The sequence below is a fragment of the Corvus brachyrhynchos genome, unplaced genomic scaffold, assembly GCF_000691975.1.
Source record: "Corvus brachyrhynchos isolate BGI_N302 unplaced genomic scaffold, ASM69197v1 scaffold3, whole genome shotgun sequence".
Taxonomy (NCBI): Eukaryota; Metazoa; Chordata; class Aves; order Passeriformes; family Corvidae; genus Corvus; species Corvus brachyrhynchos.
The window spans coordinates 10594747-10621943 of NW_008237619.1; the positions used below are offsets into that span (position 1 = coordinate 10594747).

A 27197-nucleotide genomic window follows, 5' to 3' on the forward strand; every position below is an offset into this window, starting at 1 on the left:
TATAAAAGGGAAGAAAGGCCCGTGCCTGTGCAGGGGGGTGACAAAACTCGAAAGGAAAAGGGGATTTGAATTAAGCACAGGCAGCAGGAGAGGTGTTTGCTGATTAGAAACTGAAGGTTTTACTGAGGAAATGCTGCTCACAGCCCCAAGCCCCCTCCTGCTTAACAAGGGCCAGCCAAGCAGCCCTCGTTACTGCCACACTGCCTGTAATTTACAAGGTTCCCAAATAGGAACCAGCCTCTGCCCCAGCTCCGGGGCAGCATCCCTGCACCACACATCCCAGCTCCGCCGGTAGGCTGAGGGAATGCACAGGCAGACCGGGAGCTGGGAAAGTCACCCATGCACATGACATTGGTCTGGGGCTGTGTCAGGCAGAACAGACCTTGGGCACATCTTCCTGCAAGGGATCAACTGTGGGAAGGAGTAGGCACTGCTTTGCACCGAGGGTAAGGCTGCAGCAACTTCAGTCCAGCTAACAGCTGGGGACACCCTGGGTGACTCTGGAGAATTCACTGCAGCTGCTCTCTGTTTCCAGCAAGTCAAGTAGGGACAATGGTACTCCCAGCTCTCTGTTTCATACATTGAGACCTTAGCTTTTCAGAAAAAGCAATGTCTTACACAGTACTATGAGCCAATTTTACTTGTAATCATTGGTTTTTAATACAATACAGTATTTTTCCCCCATTAAGCACAAACCACTGAAAAACAAAATGTGAAAGAGAAAAGAGCAACAGTATCCCTTTGTTTTACAAATTTAGGAATCTGAGGGCTAGAAGAGGAAGCCAACCTGGCCGAAGGTTATACAGTAAAGCAGTGCCAGGCAGGGCTAGAAATCAAAAGCTCTCTCACTGGGACCTCCATCCCATCAAGCAAGCTGCTCTCGGACCCCCAGTCTTTTCCATCCCACCTGAAAAATCACATGGTACAACTGTATAATCCTCTAGCTGCAAAAATACTGTCCAGGTGACATACCTGAGCAGATCAGCTGCAAAGTCCCTGCATGATTCCTGGGCATGGACAGCAATCTGGGCATCCCTGACTGCTTCTCCCCAACCCATCAAACAGTAACATCCTGCAGGGCAAAATTAACCTCTACCCAACCCCTGTCCCCATTCCAAAGTATTAATTTCACACTGTTAAGTTATGCTCATTTTCTCTGCAAGGGTTTGGAAAAGGACAGGTTGGTGTAGGACAGAAGCTCCCATGTAACAGCATGGGCAGCTGATGGGGATGGGTGTACAGGTGCCATAGGAAGTGGCAGGATCCCAAATGGGAAGTGGTTGGTATCAGGAGAGGGCAGAAAGGCAGAACCCAATGTTACACCACCTTATCAAGGTGGTAGCACAGTGTATGTGGAAACAGGGAGAAAAGCTTGCCTGTTTTTTCCCTCTGTAGCACTGAGAGCTGATTTAAGAGTGCATTAGCTCTTTTAACATAGCCCTTGACTAACTGTATGAGGAGGTCCCCTCCTCCCTTTTTAAAAGTGATTAGGCAAAAAAAGACTCTCTTACTGTCTGCTTGTGAGCTCAGAGAGTCCATCAAAAAGCCACAACAGAGAAAGTGTCTGGAATAAATTCATGCTTATAGGCAGAAGGAAAATATCCCGAGTAAAATCTGGCATGGCACAACCACCACAGATCAGTGGGTTTGCCTCCAAACTGCAACTAGGTGACCCTAAAGAAGAACCACAGTTTTAATTCAAGCAAGTCCTGAGCAACAGACACCTCTTTAAAAATAAACTTAACTTGCAAGTAAAACATCTCTTTTCTTTGAGCAGAACTGCTCATGCAAACCAAACCAGCAACAAACCAAACATGCAACAACCTTCGTAACTTTCTTCTGTCTTCCTCAGGATGAAGTTACTTCCCTGAGCAGTTCCCCGAGCAGTTTTCCACAACAGCCTGCAGCCTCACCAGGGAGAGGACTGGGCACGCTGGCTTTGAATTAGCAACAGGATGCAAAGCCTTCTCATAGCCTGTCTGACTTTTGCACATATCCCTGAGGACCCAATGCCTGCAGTTTCTGGCACCTCTCCATCCAACAGCTCCTCTGAACTGAGCGCCACTTTCCAGCTGGCATTGATCAGGCTGACTTTGCTGAGCTCCAGCAAACCCCTTCACGTTGGCATTTCATCAGCCAGCAAGTGTGAGGCCGCTTGAAGAACGAAATGCCACCCTCATACCCACTACGGGCTCCCCAGTGTCACCATGGCAGAGGCACCGTGAGTGTGGCTCGCTTTGGGCGCTGCCTGTGGCATGGTGGTCCCAGGGTGGCTGGACCCGCCAGCCTGGGACAGCCCTAGTGCAGGCGGGCCAGGAATGCAAAGATGGCCTTGTCCCACAGGATACACGTCCTTTTTTCCACAGTTATCAGGAGAGGAGCCCTGTGCTAAAACAGAGTATACACACTGGCTTCTGCTGCCCCTTGGCGTGCCCTGAAAGCAGCTCCAGTCCTTGAAAAGACAAGGCTAAAGCGTAAGAAAAAAAGAAAACCCACGTCCTTTCTTCAATATCATGCTCCCCCCATGCCCTAGACACTTAATTTCCCTCCTTCCCCCCCGGCTTCCCCCTCCATTCTGAGTAAATTCAATTTGACAACCCTGCTAATTGGATAAACGCTGCTCCCTACGCTCCTTTAAGGCTGCCCGCTTTTCTCTCCTTGTTTTTGGAGGGCGATTGTGGCTGTTCTTTAACATGAATTCCATCTGCTTTATTTCTCCTCTGCCCATTCAAGACCCCTCCTGAATATGTATGAGGGGCTGTGCCCCCCCACCCCCTTTCTCCTCCATCCCACCTCCCTCCCTCCTCACCCCCCCATCCCTCTCCCTGCCCTCTCCCATTGCCCGGGACAATAACCCCCCAAATGCCCCCTTCTCCCACCCTGGCCCTTTTTGCTTTAGATAAACACAGGCAGTGTCAAGTGTGAGGAGGGGGGGGGGAGGATGGGGGTCAACTGCCAGTCAAGCCTCGGGCCCTCAATGAAGCCCGGAGGCCTACCCTAATCTGCTGCATGCTTGCCATATGGGAGCTGTGTTGCCCTGGGAAACACTAACAGGCAGAACGGAGCTTAATAGAGTCCATATTCATTGTAATGCAGTGAAATGGCTCGAGGGACTATTGCCCCTTGGGTCTGTTTTCATTCTTCTGTTCCCCCTCTTTCTTTTCTCTCTCTCTTTTTTTTTTTTTAATAAACATATAGCCATCCTAATTTGAACATTTTCTAAGACAGCTCTATATATAGTGTTGTATGGTATTATTTCAAGTCATGCATATTTTATTTATATCTTTCCTAACTTGAAGAACCACAGCCATATGTTTCAGCCATATATCAGCAGGGCTGAGCATCTGCTCCCTACGAAGATGAAGTAGTTTCAGGGGAAGCTGAAAGTGATAAAACCCTTCTCAAATCCAAATTCACAGAATCACCGTCCTTGTCTGCTGCCCATCGCGGCACAAGCGGCAAAAAAAAAAAAGGGGGGAAAAAAAAGAGAAGGGCGCAGATGGAGCGTGCTGCACAGCCTCTTCAGAAACAAAGTGCACCTAGGAAACAGATGTTGTTGCTGCAACAAGCCTGGAACTACTGGCTGCTCTCTGGCTCCTTCTCCCAAGTGCACGCAGGGAGAAAGTGGCCCTGGAGCAGCTGTCGGGGCTGCCCCCGTGGCTGGGACAGGCTGCCTCTCCAATCAAAACCTTTCAGTCCAACTTCACTCCAAACTGGGAGAGCTGCCACAGTTTTAGACCAACTTTTCCTCTGCACTCTCCATCCTTCTCATCCTTGATCCACCTGTAGACTCTCCTGCCTCACAGCTAAGGTCCCAGTTTAAAGAGCTGAGGAATCCTGAAGGGGGTGTATATCTGCAGCACTTACAGAAGGGTGCAGGTCCTGCATTCAGGGTCTTGACCTTCAAATGTCAAAAAATCAGCAGAATTGCTGCTATCAAGGTCCTACGAGACCAAGGCCCCACAGAGGTACAGCTCAACCTACTCTATTGCCAAGGCAGGTGTCAGAAAAAAAAGGGTCAGGATCCCCTTGAAAACCACGTCAATGTAGTCACACACCTGAGATGAGTTACCTGCTCTGGAGTGTTTTCAGTTTTCCCCACAGCTGCTACAAACTCATCTGACCATGCAGCAACAAAGTCTTGCTTTTCTGAGGCTTTACTATGGGACAATACTGAATCTTTATGGTAAGAAATATTTCAGAAGAGGCAGCAGGGAAGGGGTCATCCACGCATGCCAGTGTGATGAGAAAACACACCTTGAGTCTTAGAAGCAAGGGATTTACTGCACTGTAATACTTGCCTGAAGCATTCTATCTTGCCATATGAAAACAATACTCACTTTATCATTCCCATCACAACTAAAGCCAGAGATCAGTGTCAATGCAGTCAGAGCTGCAGGCAGATGCTGTACTAAACACAGGAAAAACAATCCCATGTCCTCTAGACTTCACACCATTGGGTAGAAAAGTTACTTATTTTAGGATGCTTGATACAAGCACTAACAAAAGTTACCTGTCTACACCTTTTTGCTGTTTGGACAAAGAAGCAAAGCATGTAACAAAGAGCTGGGAACAAGTGAGAGTGTGCATCTGGGCAAGAAAAGCCCAGGGGATGGCTCTGCTGGCAACTGATGCTGTGGGACCCACAGGATGGGTGGTGAGTGCCAGTTGATGCAGCTGGCTCTGGTCTGGGCTCCCCCATGCCGAATCCTACATCAACATGAGCCGGGCCTTAGGTTGTTCCCTCCCTGTCAGCAGCTGCAGTGGAGGAGGGCGCAGGGAGCCATGGGCAGTTCCCACCAGGAGCTGTCATCACACAGGCACAGATGTGCCTGTGGGTAGTTTACATTACTCGGGGCACTGCTTTTGTTTTCCCCTTCTCATCCTTTGCGAACAAAAAAACCCCAAACCTTGAAATCTGATGTTGAGAGTCTAATTGCTTCTTGGGTTAGGGAGAGGTCAGAGAGAAGGCAGGCCTGGCAGACCCAGGGAAAGTGATGTTGGGCAAAAGCTCTCAGAGATACTAAAGGGAAGCGTGGAATAAAGGTGACAGAAAAGAAAAAGCAATAAAATTAAATTTAGATGAGAGGGTCAAGAAAGAAGAAATAGAGGAGTTGGGATTTTGGCAGATTCCCTTATGTTGCATTTGTCCCCACTGCTTCAGGGCAAGGACATGGCAATGCCACAGCTCACCTGCCACATGTGCATCCAGGCTCAAATCCTTGTCCCGTTTTCCTCTGAGAAGGGGCTGTCACCTCACACCATCACCTCTCAAGCAAATCTCTCTCCCCAGCTGACACACTCCCACTTAATTTAAATGTGGCCTACCCAGAACAGCAGGAAAACCACTCCTGCTCTCCACCAGAATCTCCTTGCTGCTTTAAGACAAAAGCTTAATCAACAGATACACTTCCACAGTATGCTCTGGTTCCAGTGAAACAGCATTTTTCCGTGGGGATCCCGAGCAGGATGTTCTCCAAAGCTGTTTTCACTCTGCATCACTTCCCCAGCAGCTCCTGGGGAACACACACAGCCAACTCTCACTCCCCAACTACAAGACACCAAGATGTTGACCAGAACAACAATTTTGCCACTGATGTGGCAGCAACGCTAAAAAACCCCAAATCCTAGGCTACCTAATATCACCCTACGGCCTCTCTGCAGCCAGACCAGTGGTCAATAATGGGAAAGAAGACCATAAATCATGGCAAAGGTGTGACATTGAGCTGCTCTGAAAAGACCCATCTCCATTTTATTGTTTCTGTCACGTGATGGGGTCAAGCTTGCAACAGGACAGACAATAAATATCCCAGCATCCATTCATGCTGGTAACCACCAGCTGAAACACTCCTCTCTCTGTATAATATAAACCAAAGCACAGAGGAGTGGTGGACAAACCCCACCAGTCAGCATCTGCATGGAGCACAGCAGGAGTGCTGAGGGAACGAGCACATTTCAGTGTCTGACAGCCATGGCCACCTGCAAACTGAGACTCAGAAGCTCTTGTTCACAGAGGAGATCACAAGCCAGAGAGAAAGCAGCTATGGATGCTTTTTAAGAGCAGTCCACATCTTCATATGCTTAAACATGAGCCTACCTTTAAGTACCAAACTAAAAAAAAAAACCAACTCAAATCATCTTTGTCTAGGAACAATAGAAAAATCTTTTCCATGTCCAATTAGAAACAGTAATAGAGTGAAACAAATACACGAACAAAAAAAACCAAACCACAAACCAGAGAAGTCCACAGGAACTGCCAGTGACACTGTTAAGCCTTCCTTGAGGAAAGCTGCTATGGGGATATTTTCCTGTTGGCAGAGCAAAGATTCAGGTAGCTTTCTTAGGCTCTGAACCTTCTTCCAGTGTGTACTTGAAGAGCAAGGGTGCCTACCACTGTTGCAGTAAAAAACCAACCAAGCTTATCATAAACATAAGCCAGTGGCACAGCAGAAATACCTGCTAAAACAACACAAGCTCTGGATTATAACAGAGGACTTGATTCTACTGGCACCAAAATCAGCCTGATCTTTGCCATGACTTCAATGGGAGCGGGCCCAGAAACTGCATTAACAAGCACAAGGCTAGTTTAACACAGTTGACATCAAAATCCAGAAGAGCACACAAAAGAGACAGGACAAAGTACTTGCCAGTAACGTCAATACAAAGTTTAATCCCCAGATGGCTGGCTTTAGAGACATCCCCATCACCACCATAAAGAGAAACTGCCTTCTAGTTTGCACTCTTTTCAGCAATGACTTGTTGCTGGGATGCAAAAGAGCACAAGCCCATTTTTCTTGTCCTTTGAAGATGATATTTAAAAGTTGGGGATCTTTTTTCTTTCATAAATTTGGGAATAAATGGGAGTTTTTACTCTCCATAGCTGTCACTAAATTGCTTTTCACTAACAATAATCATTTTCGTTATGGGAGCAGGTCAAAAGCCTGTAGAACTCTCTGCTGGGACAAATTTCCCCTGGAAGACATGTCACTACTCCAAAAAACACAAGAGGAAGCTCAAGGCTAGCAAAACAAAGGGACAGAAATGACTGTCCATAGAAAATACTCTGGTGCCAAATGCCTAAGGTGGGGTGTGGGGACTAGCACCCAGTGCCAGAACCCAGATGGGCTGAGCCAGAGCCCTCATTGTGCCATGATCAGCAGCTGCCACACTGCTCCAAAGCCCCACAGGGCCCACCCCGAGGTGAAAAATCTTGGGCGAGACACTTGCAGTGGGGTCTCAGGATGGGTGACAGATCTCCCCTCTTCCCAGAGATGAAACAGGAGAAGGTTGCATTGTTTAGGCTTTTTTAAAGATTGTGTTTGCATGTGATTTGCCCCATTTACCATCACAACAATAAACACGCCTTTCCAAGAATGATGGTCCTGTTGAGGACAGTCAGCCAAACATGGCAGGGGAAGAAGCAAGACCTCACGTAGCCCTGCACAGACAGATGGGCAGGGCCGGCATATGGTTTCTCTGTCAACAAGGGGATGCTCCACAACAAAAGGATGGCAAAATGCTGCTGCCTCAGAGCCTGGCAAGGGAGACTCACCTGCCTGCGCCCCAGCCAGCTCTTAGGACACGCTGCCAAGTGCCACAGCCAGTGCTCCTCAAGCAGCAGCGCCCGTGATGACGGGCACAGCACAGACCAGCCACTGGCTCCCCGCTTCTCACCTCTGCCCATTCACAGTCGCACCCACGCTAAAAGCCCGAGCACAGAGGCAAAGGCCCCTCCCCAGGCCTTTCACACAACAAGCATCAGCAGCAATTCCAGCTGTAAAGTTTGCTTTCCTTGACGCACAGTTTACTTTCTCCATTCCCCCGCATCCCACCCCTGCCACTTACCCCTCACTCCAAAAAGGCTCTCTCAAACAGGCTTAAGCTTTAAACAAATAAGGGCTTGGCAGGCAGCAGCCTGCTCCCGTTTCCCTCCCCACCAGCCCTGCTCTCCCCCCGCCGCCTCCACCTCTGAGCCGTGGCGCAAGCAGAGCTGGCGAGCGCCGCGCAGGCATAGAAAACAAACACGTGGAGCAGAGCCAGCTGTGAAGTCGGATTTGGCATACACTGTTTGCAAAATGAATAAAAGCACATGGGAGAAGAGGGAATGTGAGAAGGGGGATAGAGTGGGGAGCCAGGGGTGCCCTGGGCTCAAGGGGAGAGCGTGACTCCCTTACAAAGCCGCGGCACATGCCCACTGGAGGGTCTGCACGGCTGGGCGCCCATCTCGTGCCCTGCGCCAAAGTGGAGGGGGGGACAGTCCTACAGCCACCTTTTCTGAGCTATCTGGCATCGAACTTCCCCACCCCTTTCCTTGCGAACTGGACTGTTTTTACATCCACTTGCCCTCCCTCCCAGGCAAAAATTAGCGTGTTCTGATGCAGCACGTGAAAAATAAATGCACTTTTACACCCCGGGGCATGCAATTCTCCCCCTTTCTTAGGGTTTCTTATTTCCTGTGAACACTATGCTTCAGGGCCCCACAGCACAGGAAACCCTGACCCAACTGCCCCATCACCTCAGCTGAGATTACATATGTTGAAGGCCCACATTTACACTAATCCCCCTCCCAACTGTCCCTTTCTGGAAGGGTTTCAGACAAAATATCCCTCCTCTTAAACCCAAGCTCCCAGGAGATGTCAGCTCGGGTATTATTTATTATTCTTCCCTCATCAGTCTGGTCTAGCCATGGGAATTGGCACTTGAAGGCTTTAGGAATGGATCACCTACAGCCTTACATCAACACTGGATCCATGCAGGTTTTCCTCCCTCTCCCACCTCTTCCAGTCATCTCCAAGCAAAATGAAATAGAAGCCTATGCACTCTGCCTGGTTTGGGGCAGAATCCAGCAATTTGACGTGGTTTGTTTGTGGTTTCCACCCAAAACCATAAACCAGCCCAGCTCTGCTTGGAAGGTCCTCAGCTGTGTTTGGAGGCTGTAAGAAAAGCAGCAGTGTCCTACCTGGTCTTGGACCCTGTCCAAAACAGGCCAGCAGCTGGATGGATTAACAGCCCAGCCTGACCACCCAGACACCTGCAGACATGTTTTCACAAGTCTCATTACCACCCCTGAAACACAGTAAGAACTTTACCCATCCAGGCCAACCATGAACACTTGTCCCTCAGCATCGCTCCAAACCACCAAACTGACAACAAGAGACAATATTTGGATAGTTTTCTTCCTGAGAACTACATTATGGACCCCTGACCACAGCCAAGGAAGGTAACTTACCTTGGAGAAATTCTGCAATTGCTTTTTTGTTCTTGGGTGGAATTTACTGAGACACTAAATAAAGCCATGGATCCCTGCAAAAAAGCATTGCTCAAAACCAACCATCCCACTGATCTCTTTCCCTTTCAGAGGCAAATTAGCAAGACAGAGAGGGATAGAAACTCATAGTCTTGGAGGTTATGATGCCACATTTCTGGAATTGCCTCCTCTATCGGACAAAACATACCCTTACCCTGTGTCTCAGCTTTCCAGGCTGCAAAAACTGGAACAGCAAACTCCAGCTGGTACAAGCAGTAACGAGATGAATGTGAGTCAGACAATTTCAGATTCTCAGATGAAAGGTGCTAGACAGGTATGCAGTGTTATTATCCATACTGCTTCCTGGTAGCCCCAGGATTTTTGGATTAGTAAAATACAGATGTCAGCATCTTGGGGATACTGCCTCGGTAACTGAACAGAGCAGGGAGGGGCATGCTGATTGCAACAAGGGGAAAATACGAGTTTGCACCACACACAAAATACTGTGGTTAAGGGAGACTGCGAGATACCATTGACAACAGAGAACAGGATAATTCATTGGGGTTTGTCAGACTAAACTTTCTGTAATCAGAGACTGCAGGGAAAGTGTTTGTCAAGCAAATATTCAAACATCCAGCTGCCAAGAACTTAGTAAACAGAGAAGGAGAAGTAGCAGAGCCAGTGTGGCACCATTTGCAAATACCCCATGATCAGCAGTCACAGGCCAGCTGAGCCCATCAGCAGGCACTAGTGCAGCCAAAAGGATGAACTACTTCAGGAAGACCCACCACCAGGATAGACAAACAATGAGCAATTCACACCTTCAAAATGTTTTCATCCAGGATAAGATTTGCAGACCTGGGCAGCTGTGGGTACAGCAGTCTGTGTGGGTTCAGTGGACACCTTCCTGCACCACACACATGCAATCACCTGGGCAAGTGAAATAAAGCCAAAGTCCAGGTGGAAAAGAGTCCTCCAAGATAATGAGCAACACCCAACAGCTATTGGTACCACGCATTTTAGTCCCACTTTACCTAGAACCCTGCGGTGGTATTTACTGTGCTTATGAGGAGGCAGAGACCAGGGCCAAAGACCTGAGGGCAAGCCAGCTGATCCCAGCCCTGAAGCCAAGGGTGCTCAGTGGCACTGGGCAAGTGAGGGGAAACGCTGCTCTCTGCTTCCCACCCAGGTCCCTATTCATCGGTCAGTGCTTCCCTCCCCTGGTTCACAAGACTGCTGGAAAGGGTACCTGGATGACTTAAAGGATCCAAGAAAATGGATTAAAAATATGCATGTTTAGACATGCTGTGCAGTAAGACATGCACATGGAATTTCCAACAAGGTCTGCTGACCTCCATGGGAAAGCAATCAAGATTGCACATGTCAAAAATAAAGCTGAAACCCATCACAGGCAATCCTACACATGCATCTTTTGTCCACACGCCCCTGTTCTTCCATGCCTCATCCCAACAGAGGATACCAGAGTGGCATTATACTCATTTCCTATAGATCAGACCTCTCTTGGCTGTCTAAAAGAAGTGTGAGAGATACAGGGCATGTTTCAAGGCCAGCACTGGATGCATCCCTTCTCTGTTAGTCACCGGCCATGGATGCACCCACAGTAATGTTGGTATAACCATCCCTTGATGTGTTTGCAGCCAGCTGCATTCTGCACAAGTGATCCAAAACTCTCATGCCGCAGCCAAAGGTGATGGGAAGAGGAAGCTTGTGGTTCTGCAGCCCAAAATTACTGACACCTTTGTACCTAGACTGTGTTTATGTTCAGGAGATTCATGGGGGGATTAGGAAAGCTGTCATCCTCCTAGCTAGAGAAAAAAGACTGTGAGAGATCAAAGGGCCAGAGAGGTTGCTGGTCCTAATGAAGAAGAGGCTTGCAGTTTTAGTTGTGCTGAATAGTGACTCTGTCTGAGTTGACAAAAAGGGACTTGATGCATTTTATGCATACAGCATTGGTCTACTCCAACTCTGAGGAAAGAGGGCGGCCTTCCACAGGAGAACCCCATCCAGATTTAAAAGGCCAAACCTCCATACCAAGAAACAGTCCAGTACCATAGACAAAAACCCTTGAGGTTTTTTCATCAGGAGATAAATGAGCTCCTCTAGAGTCCTGACATAAGTGCTCCAAGTATTTATAACCTGGAAGAAATAGTAATGAAGAGGCAGAGTTGCTTTAACTTTTCCTTCTCTGCTCCCCTCCTGTATCCTCACCCTCCATTTCCTACTGTGCAACAGCAGCCTACACACAATGCAATATTTAAGGCCCAAGGAGCTACAAATATGGCAGTAAATACATGCCTATAGAGGTTTTACACCCCCCATATCCTCCAAACTTACAATTTTCTCACATGGGAGGCTGGCTCAAAACAGAGAGAAGGAACCAGTGCTATGACCAGCCAGTGGTCCCCAGCACAACCACAAACTACCTAGTGCTGGGGCTTGCTGCTGCTGTGGTCCCAGCAGTGCAGGGCTCCTTTGGTCACACGACAAGGTGTTTCCCAAGCATCACAAGGCAAAAGTGCTCCCTGCCCTGGAATGTGAAGAGCTGAAGCAGAGTTCAGCAGCATCCCAAATCTGACCAGGTGCTTCTGGCAGGGCAGGAGATAGCATAGCAGTCCTATCACCTCTAAGGAACATGCTGATCTTGTTTTTCCAATAGCAATTGCAGTAGTGTTGGACCCTCACTCAAACAACTGCAGATTGCTAATCCACTCATTAGGGTTTCCAACAGGAGAACAAGCACCTCCAACTGTTGACAGCATTTAGTCACAGCAGCAGACTTTGGCTTGAGACCATTCACATCACCTGGGCCACATAACACAACACCATCCCACTTCTGGTCCAGGCCTTTGCTGTTTCCCTGGATGGCAGAAGCGGGTCAACGAAGGGTTAAACGTGGTACAGCCTCAAAAATCACTCCTTGCTTTCTGAAGCAAGAACATCTTTGGCAGGGTCCCCATCTGGGAAATGACATCCCGTCCCCGCTCGCTTCCCCTCGTCTCCCCCTGAACTCAGAACAAAGCACTGCACTGCCCAACATGCTCCTCCACTGTTTTCATCTTGGTCCAAATGCTTCTTGTGTTTCAACTTCTGCCAAAAAGAAATGCATAAAAAAATATAAAAAAGGCATGTGTGGGGCAGGGGGAGAGGAAGCAGAGAGAGTAGAGGGAAGTCATTAAAACCAAATCTTGATTAGCTACCAGCGGTGGAAAAAGGAAACAGGGGAGAGGAGATTTTTTCTGCTGTGATATGCATCTTGAAGCTGAAACCAGTGGGCCCAGAGGAGACAAGACTTCTCCCCACAATCCTCCACCCAGGACCAAAACTAACATGCTTTGCTTTTCCAGTCCACCATGTGCCATGCCATCATCAGAGGAGGAGGCACGTGCTTCCTCAAAACAATTTCTGCCAATCACCACACATATTTTTCACTACTCTCATGGAGTTCCTGCACCCAGCACTGAGCTCCACTGGCACAGGACTGGAGGACACAGCACAGCTAGCTTGCCCTTTCCACCTTTGACATCAAACACAAAGGTTTGGCCATTGCAAAGCCACAGGGAATCCTAGAGGAAATGAGCCTGGAAAGATGGCTTGTGCATGCTTTGTGGATAGGCTGGATGGGCCAAATGAAGAGTCCCAGACTGGCTCTGTCTCCTGAAGAGACAGACAAAAAAATAATTTTAAAAAATCGCATTGGCTAAAGAAGCATTTAAAAGCAAAACGAAAAACCCAGTCTGGTTTGTAGTCTGTAATAGCTGAACCCAGGGACACACAGAGCATGTTTTTTGTTCCCTCAATACAAAAGCCCTTGGTTTCCCCTCCTCCTCCTTCCAGCATTTTCCCATCAGGGGTGTCAGAGACAGTTCAAGGCCTCCCCATATTTCAGACAAAACTGGGTCTTGCTGCCCTGAGAACAAGTGGCTGGGGTCCATAAGAACTGAGAAGATTGGGGCAGCTGAAGAGCTCTGCAGGTTAAACCTGCTGCCCCTTGAAGATGAGCAAATGGTCACCCTCCAGCATCCTCATGACCTGCCACAGGCCAGTGCTTCCCTTGGGGTTTGGCTTCCCAAGGTGTGACTTTGGCTCGAAGGCTGAACAGCTAGGCCACTTGGATTCCCCAGGGCTTGCTTGTGCTACAGCTGGTGCTCTGCAGCATGTCAAAGAGAGGGAGAGATTAACTCCTTTTTTAAGTATCTCATTACTGTTATATTTTTAAACACAGCTGGTTGAAAATTTTTCAGCAAAGCCATAAATAAATAAATACTTCGAGGAAATTTCCTGTGATCTGAAAACTTTACTGACTGGTCTAGCCTTTATCAGATTATGTTCTCCCTCTCCAGTATGCATAAGCTCCACTTGCTTCTGCTTTCTCTCCCATAAGGACCAAACACATTGAACCATCAGTAAAATATCAAGATTTCACTGCCTGTACTGTTTGATATTTTAACAACCACCGTCCTGACCAGCACAGCAATCACATATTCATTGCTGTCCCACCTGGTGACTTTTAATTTTCCTTGTAATCAGAGGTGTCACCTCCCAAGACCCAAAGATCCTGATACTGAAAACGTATCTCCTAACCCTGTCTGCAAAATACTTCTCCTGCTCTTCAGGACAGAAATGACAGAACACGGTCAGCTGGGACTCTGATGTCTCTGATAGGCTTTCCTCCTTCACATATCATCCTGCTCTGATGCCTCCATCATACCTGATAGCTTGGTTGAGAAAGCAATCAGTTTCTGCAGCTGTGGACAACAGTCAAAATCACCATCTGTCATGACATCCTACATAAAATAAATAAGAAAGACAACACCACCCACTACCTCCTATTAGCAGACTGTTAAGGAAAGAAAACAATCACCCACTTCTGAAGAAGCCCAAGACGGGAGGAGCATTTCTCTTCCAGTCAGTCCCTGCCCGCCCGTGGCAGACAAAGCCTGTTTAGACCTTGTTACATAAATAGCAAATAAAGTTCAGCTGAGAAAAGGTGCCCCAAGCATGAGGCTCTGCACATGGAGCAATAGAAATGCTTGCCCCAGAAAGGCTGCCTTTCCACAGTACTTCTCATTTTACCAGGATGGTTCCCATTTAAACCCTCTTCAACCTTGAAAGAGATGGCTTGGAGCTCCCAGCCTCCTTACCCAAATGCTAACCCACTCCTTGTAGCCCAAAAAAGGAAATAAATTCGTGAACAAATCATTTCCAGTACTTTTTTTCCAGGCTATTGTTATGTGACTCCATTTGGAATTAAGGGAGAAAAAAAAAAAACAAATACATGACTGTGGTCAGAGTCTGGCCTAGAATATGGGAAGGAAAAAAAAAAAGAAACCTCAAACCCCAAACCCAATCCTTGTTTTATATATTTAGTAATTTTTGGAGAAAACTGTAAGCAGTAAAGAGACCAGGAATAAACAGTGACACCAGCTCCTAGGCTTTGGGGGTGAGAACAGGAGATTCTAATCTGTTCTCCATCTATCAACGTATTCTGCTCAGCCTAAGACATTTTTAAAACCTAAGTCTAAAATGCTAATAATCTAACTGAAGAAGTCTACCTCTTCTTCTAAGGACTAGGAAGCTTTTGTGTTGTGAATTGCCTTATCATTTTAGAAAGCCTTTTTAATGGAGAAAGCACCTTTGCTTGAGAGGTATTAGCAAATGTTTCACAGAAAAGATCAGATTGTCTTCTCCAAAGACTCACCCAGCAGTGTTCTGGGAGGACACAGCAAACCCCTGACATTTGCTTGTCTACCAGGGGAAAAAAAGAAAATCTAGAACTCTTTGGATCTTCCAAAAATCCTATATTACTGTCCAGTAAAGGAACATAAGGAGTATTAGATTCCTTTATTTTACAGAGACTCCTTTAAGAACCCAGTATTAGGTGCTCTACAAAAGCCATCCTCTGACTCAAGGACATTTATCTCTAATTGCTTTCTTTGAGAAGGGAAATCTGTGACTGTCCCATAGCACTAAATACCCCCCAAAAAACCTTTCACTGTTCAGTGCAAAGTCATCTGTAGATCAGCTCAGGCAGTACCTACTCTCTACATTACATTAAATACTGTCACTTGCTACAGACCACAAATGCAGCATTAGAAGTGGAAAGGAATAAGGTCTTTCCCCTCCCTCTAGCAACTGTGAAAACTCACCTATCTAAGGGAAATACAATCTCAGAATTACCATTAGGGAAATTATTGATCACTTACTAACTTGGAAAATACTATGAACTCTTTTAGGAAGAAAAGCACTCAGTTTTGTGAAAATGCTGCTCCATGATTTTAGATCCAGTTGTGCAGCTGGCACACTCTCCAATAGGATGGGTAAAACTAGCTGTTCTCATATAGTCACATCCACAACATGCTGCAGGATTTAATAGTTCCTCATGAAAGAGATATATAAACATAAAATGTTACAGTGGGACAGAAAGCAGCTTCAAGAATTCTCTCTGCAAGCCCAACAGGGAAACAATTATAATTTCCCCTTGCATTTCTTGCCAGCTGAAGTTTTTCTGTTTCTCTGCTTTACTTTGCCGATAACAAACATCTGTTGGGAGCATCCTGCCCTGTGCAAGAGGGGAACACATCCACTGCAGCCTTTGGGGCTTGGTACTCCAGCAAAGCCTCTGGAGATCCTCCTATGTAACAGCCACAGATAAACCTCTGCTTGTTCTTACCTATCAACTATAAAATTCTTCCATGGAAAATTAGTCTCTTTTTTGCAGCCCACAAGCAGTTACGGAGACCTTCAGAAAAAACACAATGAGCCTCCAGCAGAGATGATCTCTTGAGGACCCCATATATGTCTAAGGATCTTTAATTTAGGGTCTTCCTTCCCAACTCTTACCTACCACCCACTTTTACTCACATATTTCTTCAGCAGAAAGCTCTAGAAGGCCAAATCGGCAGGCTCCAAGATAAAGCTGACCATCTGTGGCTCATTAACAGCTCACTGAGCCTTTTTGGCCTGGTTCCTACATGCCCCTTGCAGATGCTGGCACCTCAGCACACGCCATGTCCGCTGCTTCTCTGCCTGCCTGTAAGGAGACAGATCAGCATCAAACCCTCCCAGCCTGCAGAACGCTGCGAGATCGGAAATGCTGGTGGGGACTTGAAAATGTTGCCTCAAGCCCCAATGCACCAGTTGAGGGGAAAGAAGGGAAGGAGAGACACAGATCTCATTTCGAGGCCGGTGTTTCTCCAGAATAACCTGTGGGGAGGCAGCAGCCCTGCCTGTGTCTGCAGGCAGCCACCGTGCCCGGGCAAGGGCTCCCCAGACCCGCTCTGACACGCCAGTGCTCGGCACTTGCCTCGGGTTGGTGAGGGCTGGGAACACCTCTGCAGCAGTGGACTGGTGCCTGGGGAGGCACCCCCAGTTGTTCCTTATCAGCCTTCCCCAAAACAAGTAAGGGCAGGAGTACCCAGGATATGGCCCAACAAGCCCTTCTCAGCCCCGGCAACTGCTGCTGGCAGCACAGGGACCTCAGGCAGAGGAGGGGAAGTTAAAGACAGAAAACAGGGAGAAAAGAGGGTGCGAGGACCTGGCAGAGGCACCCACATCCTTTGGGAGGCAGCACACATGCAGGGAACAGGGGCATGCTAGAGGCCTCAGCTTCAATCCTGTTCTCATTGTGAGGTCTGAGGCAAAACTGAAAGGGGGCTGTGTACTGGGAGAGAGGAAGAGATTATTCTTAGTAAGCATGAGGATGGATGAGTGGCACAAACCCATTTTTTAACACCTTTTCCATCCCATGCCCTGTCTAATTCAGCTGGACAGAAGCGAAGGCAGCAGCTATGTTGGGGCCTCTTCACAGTCTTTCATGCACAGGGAGTCACCTGGGATCGACAGAGAAGAAAAAGCCGTAACTGTGCAGCTGTCTTAAGTCTCCCACCACTCTTCCACTCCCAAGGCACTGACTGAGCCAGCAAGAAACTGCAAGGGCACAAATACCTCATCTGAGATCTCTTCTCAATTCGAATTCAATTACTTTGCTTGCAGAGAGCACATCAAACCACTTGCAAAATGGAGGAGTCCTACTGCAGATAGGCTCCTCTTCCTGCAGAGTAGAGCAAAGTCATCTCTTCACTTAAGACACAAAGAGCCCTTGGTAACACAGTGCCATTAAAACCAATATATTTCAAAGCATTCCTCTGAGCAAAAAGCCTCTGACTGCAGTTTAGGCTGTTACTCAGACAGCAGTAGGGCATGGCCCTGAGCAGCCCCCCAAGACAGTTTGCCTACAGCTTTTTGCAAATAGATACCAGAAGAGGATGCATCTGAGCTGTCACTTGCTGTCCCGAACAGTGTTCCAAGGCAGACCAGAAAGGATGGGGGAAGGAACCTGCCCAGGTTTCACTGAAGCAATCCTATCCTCCTTGACAGATAGTTCCCAGTTAATGCATCAAGCCAGGTTTTGCTCGTATCCTGCCATTGGTGTCCACACAGCTGCTCCCTGCTGGGCTGCCTGTGCCTGCAGGGGTCAGATTAGCATTCAGGTACCCCTGCATGTCTCCAGACACATGCTCAACGTGCTCAGGAAGAGCAACTCTCTTTAACCCTGCTGTCCCTCCCTGCTGTTCCTGCACCTCCTTACAGTGTAAGGTACCTCTGCTGACCATGGAGATCTGAACATCTCCTCTTGCACCTGGGCACAACACAAGCCATGGACTTGGCCTTAGCAGCATCTGTTAGAGTTTATTCTTGGCTTGTGCACTGAAAGGCAATGCCTCCAGAGCAGGAGAAGCACAGTCCCAGACCCCCTGTAGAAAGAAGGTACAAAATATTTATGTAATGATACTGTTCTACTTGAGATTGCACGCTGCAAGCAAAACACTGTTATTACACTGGCACTCTCCTCTTCCAGCTATCTTTCAAAGCATGATGCCACAACTGAAAACTGGCTGACAGGAGAGAATTAAAGACGTAACTGGCTCCTTTTCTTTCCCTTCAGCCACAAGCTCTTGCTCTCCCCCTGCAGCTCCCCAGCTCTGCAAGACCCGCTGCCTACCCCAATGTAAGGCATGCACAGCAGCAGGATGCTACCAACACCAGCTGCAGTGCCAAGTGCCCCTCTGGGAAGCCACTCACTGGAGCTCATGTAGCCACTGATGTGAGCTAAGGGCTGAGGAAGATCAGACTCTGCTATGGACAACTCCCAGCTTCAAGGCAGACAACTTTCAACCAAGATCTAGTGATGCTCGACTTCGACCTCTTCTGAGGAGCAGGGCAAGGTGGAGGATGGAGCATGGGACTGAGTACCAGGCAACATGGGACCTGTACTTAGCTCCAGTCCTGACCTGCCAAGTCACTCCAAGGCACACGTGTCCTTCTCATGCTCTATTTTTATCTCCTCTTCCGCATTTGCTTCACTGTTTTGAATGGGGATGTAGGAACAGTCTCTCACTACAAGTTAACATGGTGTCTATCATAGATGTGTCCCAGCCTTGGTTAAAACTTGTAGACACAACTGTAATACAAATAATAATTTAGGTTTTGGAATATGGTGATGGAGGAAGATGGCACAGCAGGCCTTTCTCAGGCCTTCATCCAGAGAGTCAAGAAACCTGTACTTATCTCCAGTGCTGAAGCTATGCAAAAACTGGGTTATAGTCACATTTTTGTGGCTGAGGAAATTTGCACTCATTTGCTTGGTCACTAGTTTGGGAAATTTTTTTAAAGGTGGTTCTTTCAAGTGGCTCAGAGGTTAGGGATGTCCAAAGCTATCCCCAGGGAGATTATAGGGTCAGGCCTCAATGATAAACACAGCCTGCCACTTGCTCTTGATGTTGTTCTCTTTGTGCTCCTATTCCCTTCTCCCCAAATCTGCAGCCCAGGCAATTGGGAGGAAAACAGGACAACTGTATATTTAGCAACTATGTTCCAGCTTAAATTGCTACATGATATAAGTAGCAGACTCTTCCTTCCACAAAAGACCACAGGGTTCATGATGCCATCAGCAGGATCCCACAGCCCGTATTTCTTATTTTCCACAGCACATTTCATACCAGGCAAGGACAGCCAACTCTAGTGGGAGCAGGAGTATTGCAGGACTGGTACCTGTCCTAAGACACAGGGCTGGCTTGTCTTGCTGCAGCCATGTAAACCAGATCACTCCTCCCTAAGGCTTCCTGAAACTGGCTCCATACCTCCCTACCAAGAGGTGAGTAGGGTCAGCAAACACACCCAGGCTCCAACAGCTCCAGCTCTGTACCTTGGTACTGACCTCCCTTTCTCAGCATCCATCATCAAACTAATGGGCTACATGGTCATCCAGCATAGTTGATCATGACCCCAAGACTTCTTCCTCTCTGCTGCCTGGGCAGCCACCTCTGACAGGATCTGAAGCTGGGGTGACATTAGCTGAACTACTCTTGCAACATTTACAGTACCTCAGGCACCCAGAGCAGCAAGGTCCTCAAAGGCAACCAGTCCTTGCGTGGCCCTGGACTCTTTCTCTACAGCATTACAGAGGTGTTCAGGCACAAGCTGCATGGAACCAGGAGCTCAGCTCTTCATCTGCTGGAAAGCAAACATCTTTTCCCTTCAGGCCAGTCCCAGACACCCCAAGGGCAAAGTCAGAGTGAGGAAGTGATGATGGACACATCTAAAGCAGCTGGCATGCCTCTCTGAGGTGCTCTCTGAGCACCAGCTTCTCACAGGCTTGTCTCACTCTACAAAGCCTCCAGAAATGCCTGTAAGCTATAAGCCTGATATCCTGCTTGGCCAGCTGAGGGGTAAGGAAGTCCCCACAGGTACTCAAGAGCTAGTAGATATCAAGCCCTCCTCCTGCAAGGTCTGGCTGGCCATGCCATAAGGTCCCAGAAGAAGTTAGTCATGGGGTGCTCCTCATGGGATTCAAACCCCATTACAACTGGGTAATTGGGCCATCTTGCTCTCCTTCTGCCCAGATGACTCTGGCTTAGAAGCTGCACTTCAACTGCTCACAAGCCAAGATCTGCCTGATAGCCACTTATGAAATAGGGTCCACTTCCATGCAGGAGTAGATGGTCAGGACTAATCTACTACAGTGGGCAGCTGTTACAGTGGTGACAGTGGGACCATCCTGCGCACCCACCAAGTGTGAGCCTGTACTGAAAAGTGAGGAGGGGAGCTGTCTGGTCTCTCAATGCCCAAGTCTCATTGGCTCTTCACCACATCATCAAAGTCAGCCCAGGTGTTTTTGAAATATCCCACCCAGCATGTTTCTGAGAATATCTCTTGACACTGGGACTCAGACCTAACCCTTCAATCTGACAGTGCTTGGTTGGGCTTGTTACACAAGCAGCTTTCTTCTGGGGAAATAAAACATAAAAATCATATGCCCATCACCATTCAGGGGCCCCAAAGAAATCTCTCACTGACAGCACCAGGCTCTAAAGAAGCTGGACCAGCTAGTCCTTTTTACCACCCATGGCCAACAAATAGCAGGAATCTTCCTGCTCCAGAGGGGGCTGCCATCCAGAGGAGCACTGGAGTAATGAGAATGCTCTCCACATCAGCTACAGCTCAGGGAGCAACTTGGGGCAGAAGGCACTAGATTAAATTTCTTCAGCATCCAGGCCACTATTGGCTTCCAAATAATTGTCTATTTGTGTGCGTGCACGCACAAGAATCCGCGCTCCACGGTCTGTCTTTGTGCCAGCATGTTCCCAGCGCTGCGACTCTCTAGGGACAAGGCCCATACTTGTATTCAATCTCAGCTTTGGCTCCCAAACACTAAGGTTTCAGATTATGATTTAAAAAACATTTTCTCTGGCAACTGGGCTGTTAATGGATGTGATGTTTTTGCTCTTGCCTCCTCCCCACCTTTAAAAGCTTGGCACTAAAGGGCTTCTTTGAAGATAAGGCCAAATTTTCAATTTAAGGGGAGGAACTTCATAAAGTAGATTTGAAGGGATGGAGAAGGGGGAGGTGGGGGGAAACAACCAACCCTGGAGCCACTTTGCCTGTTGAGATGTACACTGTACAGCACAGAGGATTACAATGGCCTCTCTGTACCACCACTGGCTGGAGCCAGAAGTTCGCTGCAGCTGCACTGCTGCTACCTACGCGAGGCTCCCCAAGGGTCACGCTCAGAGGGGGCCTTTGCTATAGCTGCACATCCAGCCTGCCCTCCAAACCAAAAGCATCCTGCAGCCCCTACAGAGCCCACATCCACCCAGCGAGCAGGGGCACACGTCCCCAGAGGCAACCACAGGAGCCTCCCACTGGGCTGTCAGTGCTGCAGGAGGCTCTTTGCTGAAACCAACTGTGGTCCTTATCCAAGAGGTTTTTTGAGGGCCAGCAAATCTATGGTCTCTCCTGATCTCCAGCAGAGCTATCCTCAACACCACAAGGAGGCAGGGAAGTCCCACTTAGCTTTGCAGGTGGAGCACTGAGGCAAAGAGCAGCTTGCCCCAGCCTGGGGGGAAATCTGTGGTGTAGAGAATCAAATGCAGCTGCCCTCACATCCCAGGCTTGCACCCTGAAAACACTGGCATCACTAAGCAAGGTGGCTGCTCTCCCTAAAAGTACCAGGATAAATTATAGTGACATTATCAGAAGAAGGTGAATTTTAGAAATAAATGCTGTATTCCAGGCCAATGTATCCATATTTGCAGTATATTTCTCAAAGGCTACTTCAATATGTTCATATTACCACAGGCTTTCTAAACCACACTAAACTCAACACATTAATTCACAGGGCTCTGTCTAACCTGTCCTTTTGTCAACTAAAAGAAAAATAAAAAGTAACCTCATTCTGGTATTCGAAAGCTGACGACACAGTTCTGACAGGGATCTTTACACCCTTTTCCCCTGCACTTGTGATTTAAGGAGCAGCAGAAGGGCCTGATGCACAGTCTTCAGATATAAAAGCTTGTTCAGACTCGCTGACATTACAACCAGTGAACACATCCTCGCATTTGGCAGGGCCCTGGGTCTATGGCTGTGCATAAAAGTACAACCTGCTGGCTAATCTCTTTGCCAGAGTGGACCTGAGAGAGCCAAAACAGCACTGCCACTGCAGGACTCGGGGTGAAAGATTCACTGCCTATGCCAGGCACAGAAGTTAATGAAAAATAACCTCTTTCCAAAACACCATCTGGCTTTCACACACAAATACAGAGACACCACAGCCCAAAACCTCTGCGAACCTGACAACGGTAGGTTTCCATAGGGGTAACACTCTGTGGTGTGGTTTGGACTTTGCCCAGCAATCCTCCAACACTCTGCACAGGCACAAGGCGCAGTTGCCATCCTCACATCTAATGGCTGCTCACGGAAGATGACTGGACACAGCTCAAGAGCAGCTGAGCAGAAAGCAAGGATAAAGTTTGGCTCTCACCTCTGTGCTGGCACACTGCCCACAAGGAGGGCAAAGAAGCTCAAGCACGTCCCACACGCTCCCTGACGCACATCTCTCTCCATCAATGCCACTAGAGCCAAAATAAATTGGCACTGCCTCTTACTCAAAAGCTCCTACAACACACAATGGCAGCCCTCAGAGGCCCTCACAGGCACCCAGTCCAGGTGCTCTGCTACCAACTCCATCAGGCAGAGCTGAGCCTCCCGTCCCATTTGTCCTTTTGCAGGGAAGAGAGGCCATTTTAATAAAAGGAGCATGTAACATCCTCAGGGCAGGGATCTGTTGCTCCCTGTTTAAGCAGAAAGCTCTGCACTGCCTGCAGCAGCTCTGGGACTGTGTAAGCACCAAGTGGTTTCTTTTCCCTGCAATAAATATCTTTCTGAGCTTTTCAGCCAACTTGCTTCTACTGCTCCATACTCCTTTTGTCTTAGCTTCCCATGGATACTCAAACAGCTGTGTTGCTGGAGCACATGCTCCTGTGGAGAGATTTTAGAAGACTTATGCACAAATATGCATACAAAGCAAATTTTGAAAGCTTCCCATTCTGCAAGCATTCCCTCCAGAAAACTGGCCTCAAGCACTATGTTCAGCCAATGAAGCAGCAGACATGATGCTGTATGATTTGGAGCCAAGAGGAACTAAACCCAGTATCAAGAAACAGACAAAGATGCTTGCAATACCTTTGTTGAACAATTACCCAAAGTACATTTAGAAACCTGAAAGATGATATTCACCCCCATTCTACCTAAGGACCTGCAATTCATTTAGTCATTATTCACCTTAAACTGTTCTTGTGGCCTAGGAACTGGAATACATAACAGCCTCTTAAACTGAGACTGACCACAGGAGCACCAAAATACACAGCAGCAGGTTTTTTCCCTCGGGATGTTTTCAGTCTAACCAGAAACAGGAAGTCTCCAAAGATTTAGCAAGAGAACTTTTTCCTTATGGGATATCCCAGCCTAACTGCAGAATTCACACTGCAAATTTTTAGCCTGGGAGGTAACGGTTTAAACCAAGAAATTTGCAAGCCTTGGTCTGTAACACACCAGCAGTAATATATCAAAGTCACCTTTGCCCATTAAAGAAGTCCAAGGGAATTGTGCCTCATGTCTCTGAGGCACTCAGCATTGGATATTAAAATGAACAACCCACCACTATTTACTACCAAAGGAACTTTTGTTAACCTGGAGTTACCTTGGCCTACTGCTGTTGTAACATCATGCAGGCTGAGTGACTAAACTGAGCCCAGCTGAGCCCAAGTCTCTGAAAATCCACCTGCAGGCCAACCTGGGCTAAAACAAAAAGCATGGTTCCCAATACACTCTTCCCTGTCACTGCTCCCCTGCTTCATGAGGCACACAAGGTGGAGTGCTGGGAGACAGCCTGTCTTTGCCTGGGAAGAGAGCGATTTTGGAGGCACAGAGGTGCCTCTCCAGCCCTGTGGCAGTCCTTAGGAGGGTGAGCACAACAGAGAGGGTCCCCCCCAGTGCACCTGAGTTCTGCTCTGAGAGACAGGAGGGTGGGTACAGGTCAGCTACTAAGAGTCAACACAGACAGCAATATCTGCCCCTCCTCCCAGTGCTCAACCCACCAGCACAGGGTCCAGTTCCATTTTCTGCATGGGAACAGTAAGGCACAGGGCTGTGGAGAAAACGTGAGGTCACACAAGGCATGTGCATGGGCTGAAGACCCAGCTCAAACACCTCCACATCCGAATACATCCTTCCAACTGAAGTGCCTTCCATCCTGTCATCCGTGTTCCCTCCCACAGCCCAGGTAGAAGCAGCAATAATTGTTCAGGAAGAGGCCAGGAAACACTGGCAGGTAGATCTGGTGGTGTTTCAGTCAAGTGTTTCACTAACAATGACAAGAAACTACAAAAATTCAGGTCTGCCGTAAATGAGTAACATTTCCTAACTCTGGAAAGGAAGTTTCTCCTCTGCAGCACTGTGGAGCGTGGGGACAGCAGGCTGCCTGCTTCATAGCCCCTCCTGAGATGCTTCTTGCTCTGCAGGAGGCTCCAGCTGGCTCCCAAAGAGGCAATTCTGCTGGCCCCAGTCAGACAGCAGGAGCTGTATCAGCATCCTGAAGGCATTGCAGGGCTGCCAGTTTGGTAGTGAAGATTTGGAGGGACCTGTCTGCTGCTAGTTTTGAGGATATAGAAGAATTTCATGGAGTGAAGTGGACTGAGCAATGATTCACCTGTCCTTCAAGGGAGCAAAACTCCAAGCCAGGAGTCTCACACCCTGCAGGCTGGAAAGACCTCTGCAAACACCAGGCACTGGGTTTCACTTTGCAATCTCAAAGAACCTCTCGCTCTGTGCTTCTGTATCATGCCAGTACAAAGTACAGAAAAGCTGCCTTCTCCAGACTGCAGGGATACACAGAACTCATACACCTTACACACTAGTTTGGAGCACACACATGCACAATTATGCAGCTCTAATACTTCTTCATTGTGCCAAGCAGAGAAGAAATGTGTGGTAGTTACTTGTACTGTGCTACCTCTCAAATAAAGGTCCTGTGGGGGTGTGTGTGTATGAGTGGGAGAAAAATGAACTTGCCTTTCCCATCTGCACAGGACCTCTGTGCACCATTCTGATGAACCTGCCTCACATTCCCCAGCAGGAAGCAGGGAGGACTGCACTGTGTCTGACTTCAACCCTCACAGCAAACACCTACTGGGACCTCTTCTGCTTGGGATATGCAGGATGAGTCCCTGTAACGGTATCTGAAGGGGAGGATTAAGAAAAGGACATGGGAAAAAACTCCATTTATTTCTTGTGAGAATATCACGCACCCTGCAGGGAGCTCACAGCTCTTCCTAGTTGTCCTATTTACTTCAGGAGATCCCCACGTGACTCCTAGTAGCATGGGAAGTTATTTCACCTTCATTTCTTTAGGTCACTTAAATAAACAGAACAAATCTTCACTGCAAACCCATGATGTGTTTCTGCTGAAATCCTTCCCTGAGCCATGAACGTCAATATTCAACCCATTAAATTGAAGTGTCTGCCATATAAGTACATAGGCATAAATATGGAGGAACCCTCCTCTTAATTGTAGGCACACTGAGTCAGTTAGTTTCAAAAGAAAACTGAGATAAAATTCTACTTACAAAACGCCCACATTCTTCTAATATTTTCCATGGTAGTTTTTTAGCCCATGGGAAAAGAAACTTTAATGACAGATTGCAAATGAACATATCAAAAAGACACTACAGTAGCAATGTAGAAATTAAGAGAATTGGGCACCAAGAAAAACATTTAAGACATGCTGGGAATTACATGCGGGTGCTGAGTGTGTGTATGGATTCCTGTCATCCCACTCACATAATGCTGCAGAGAGGTCAAGAGAGTTTCTATAAAACAAACAAGGACAAAAAAGCCCAACTTTAATAGACGTGAACTGCCTTTCACACAATGCCAGTGAAATAACACTTGGGATACCAGAATTAGTTGGGGAAATGCCCAAAGATAGATTTGTATTAAGTACCTTTTGCCAGCCAGGGGTATTGGTTAAAGTCTATTATTATTTTTCAAAGTAAGTATTAGTATGTTCAGAGCACTTCAAAAAGTCTGGTTCGGACATGGCTACAAATTTAGCACCCCGCTTTCTCCCCAGCACATGTTCTATTTACAGTCACCATCCAGACGACCTGCCAAAGTTGCAGTCCAAGCAGGGAAGCACGCGTGCACAAATTCTACAACATCCCACTGCCAGGCAGAAAATTACTTCCCCTGACCCAAATCGCTCCTAATCCTTGCACCAGGGTTACTAACTCTACGGTCACAGAACAGGACAAAAGTTCTACTAACAAACTACCCATCCCTGCTTTTCTTTGCAGCAGCAGCAGCCCCTTCACAGAGCACAAACCAAAATGCTTTCGCATCTGCCAGAGACAGCTCTTGCCTGTAAACTCCCAGCAGCTTTTGACAAGAGTTCGAGCAATGGAGGATGGATCTGCGGCTTATTTCGCACAGCTTCTCCCTCTCTCCACTGCTCACCGTCCCTCCTCGCCCAGCCGGCAGTGAGGACGGGGCAAGGTCGTGGACCAGGCTGCGGGAGAAGTTCCAGGCGAGCCCTGGAGCACCGCGGAGCGTGTGCGTTCCATGGGCCCACCATTAGTTCTGGCCGACCCGCCGAGGAGGAAGAGCTGGAAGGAAACATCCGAGCCCCCCACATCTCACCTGCCTGCGCGAAAACAAGCCCCGTCCCGGTGGGGACCAGCGGGTCTCCACTATTCCCCTGTCATGTCTCCTACATCCCTAGGCAGACCCCCTTCCTCACATCCCCACACCAACTTCCCGAACTCTGCCGCTGCCTGAAGATGGATGGGGCGAAAGCCCTGCGCCCCATCGCCCGCCACCACCGTGCGTCCTCCCAGCCCCTCGCCAGGGCCACCAGGCCCGGGCCCCCTTCTCTTTCACTCACCGCAGTCTCCAGTGGAGCAGGCGGGGGGAAACACAAAGATGCCCCAAACGAAGGGAAGCAACAAAGAGGCTTAACTCCAGGAGCTGGGAACTTCCAGGCCGGATCTGCGGGGAATTCACTACACACACACACACACACACACACAGAGAGAGA

At 48.1% G+C, this 27197-nt stretch overlaps 1 protein-coding gene across 5 annotated transcripts in view; it reads right to left on the reverse strand.

The window, feature by feature from the left end:
- The window catches only part of BOC (BOC cell adhesion associated, oncogene regulated), a 54504-nt gene extending 27372 nt beyond the window's left edge, over positions 1-27132 (reverse strand). For 2 of the 5 annotated variants that reach the window (XM_008631767.2, XM_017731945.1), the window contains exon 1: positions 27045-27127. The gene's annotated coding sequence lies outside the window, so the exon portion shown is untranslated. The other 3 variants (XM_017731947.1, XM_017731946.1, XM_017731948.1) reach the window with 3 other exon arrangements.
- Between the last annotated feature and the right edge of the window lie 65 nt (positions 27133-27197).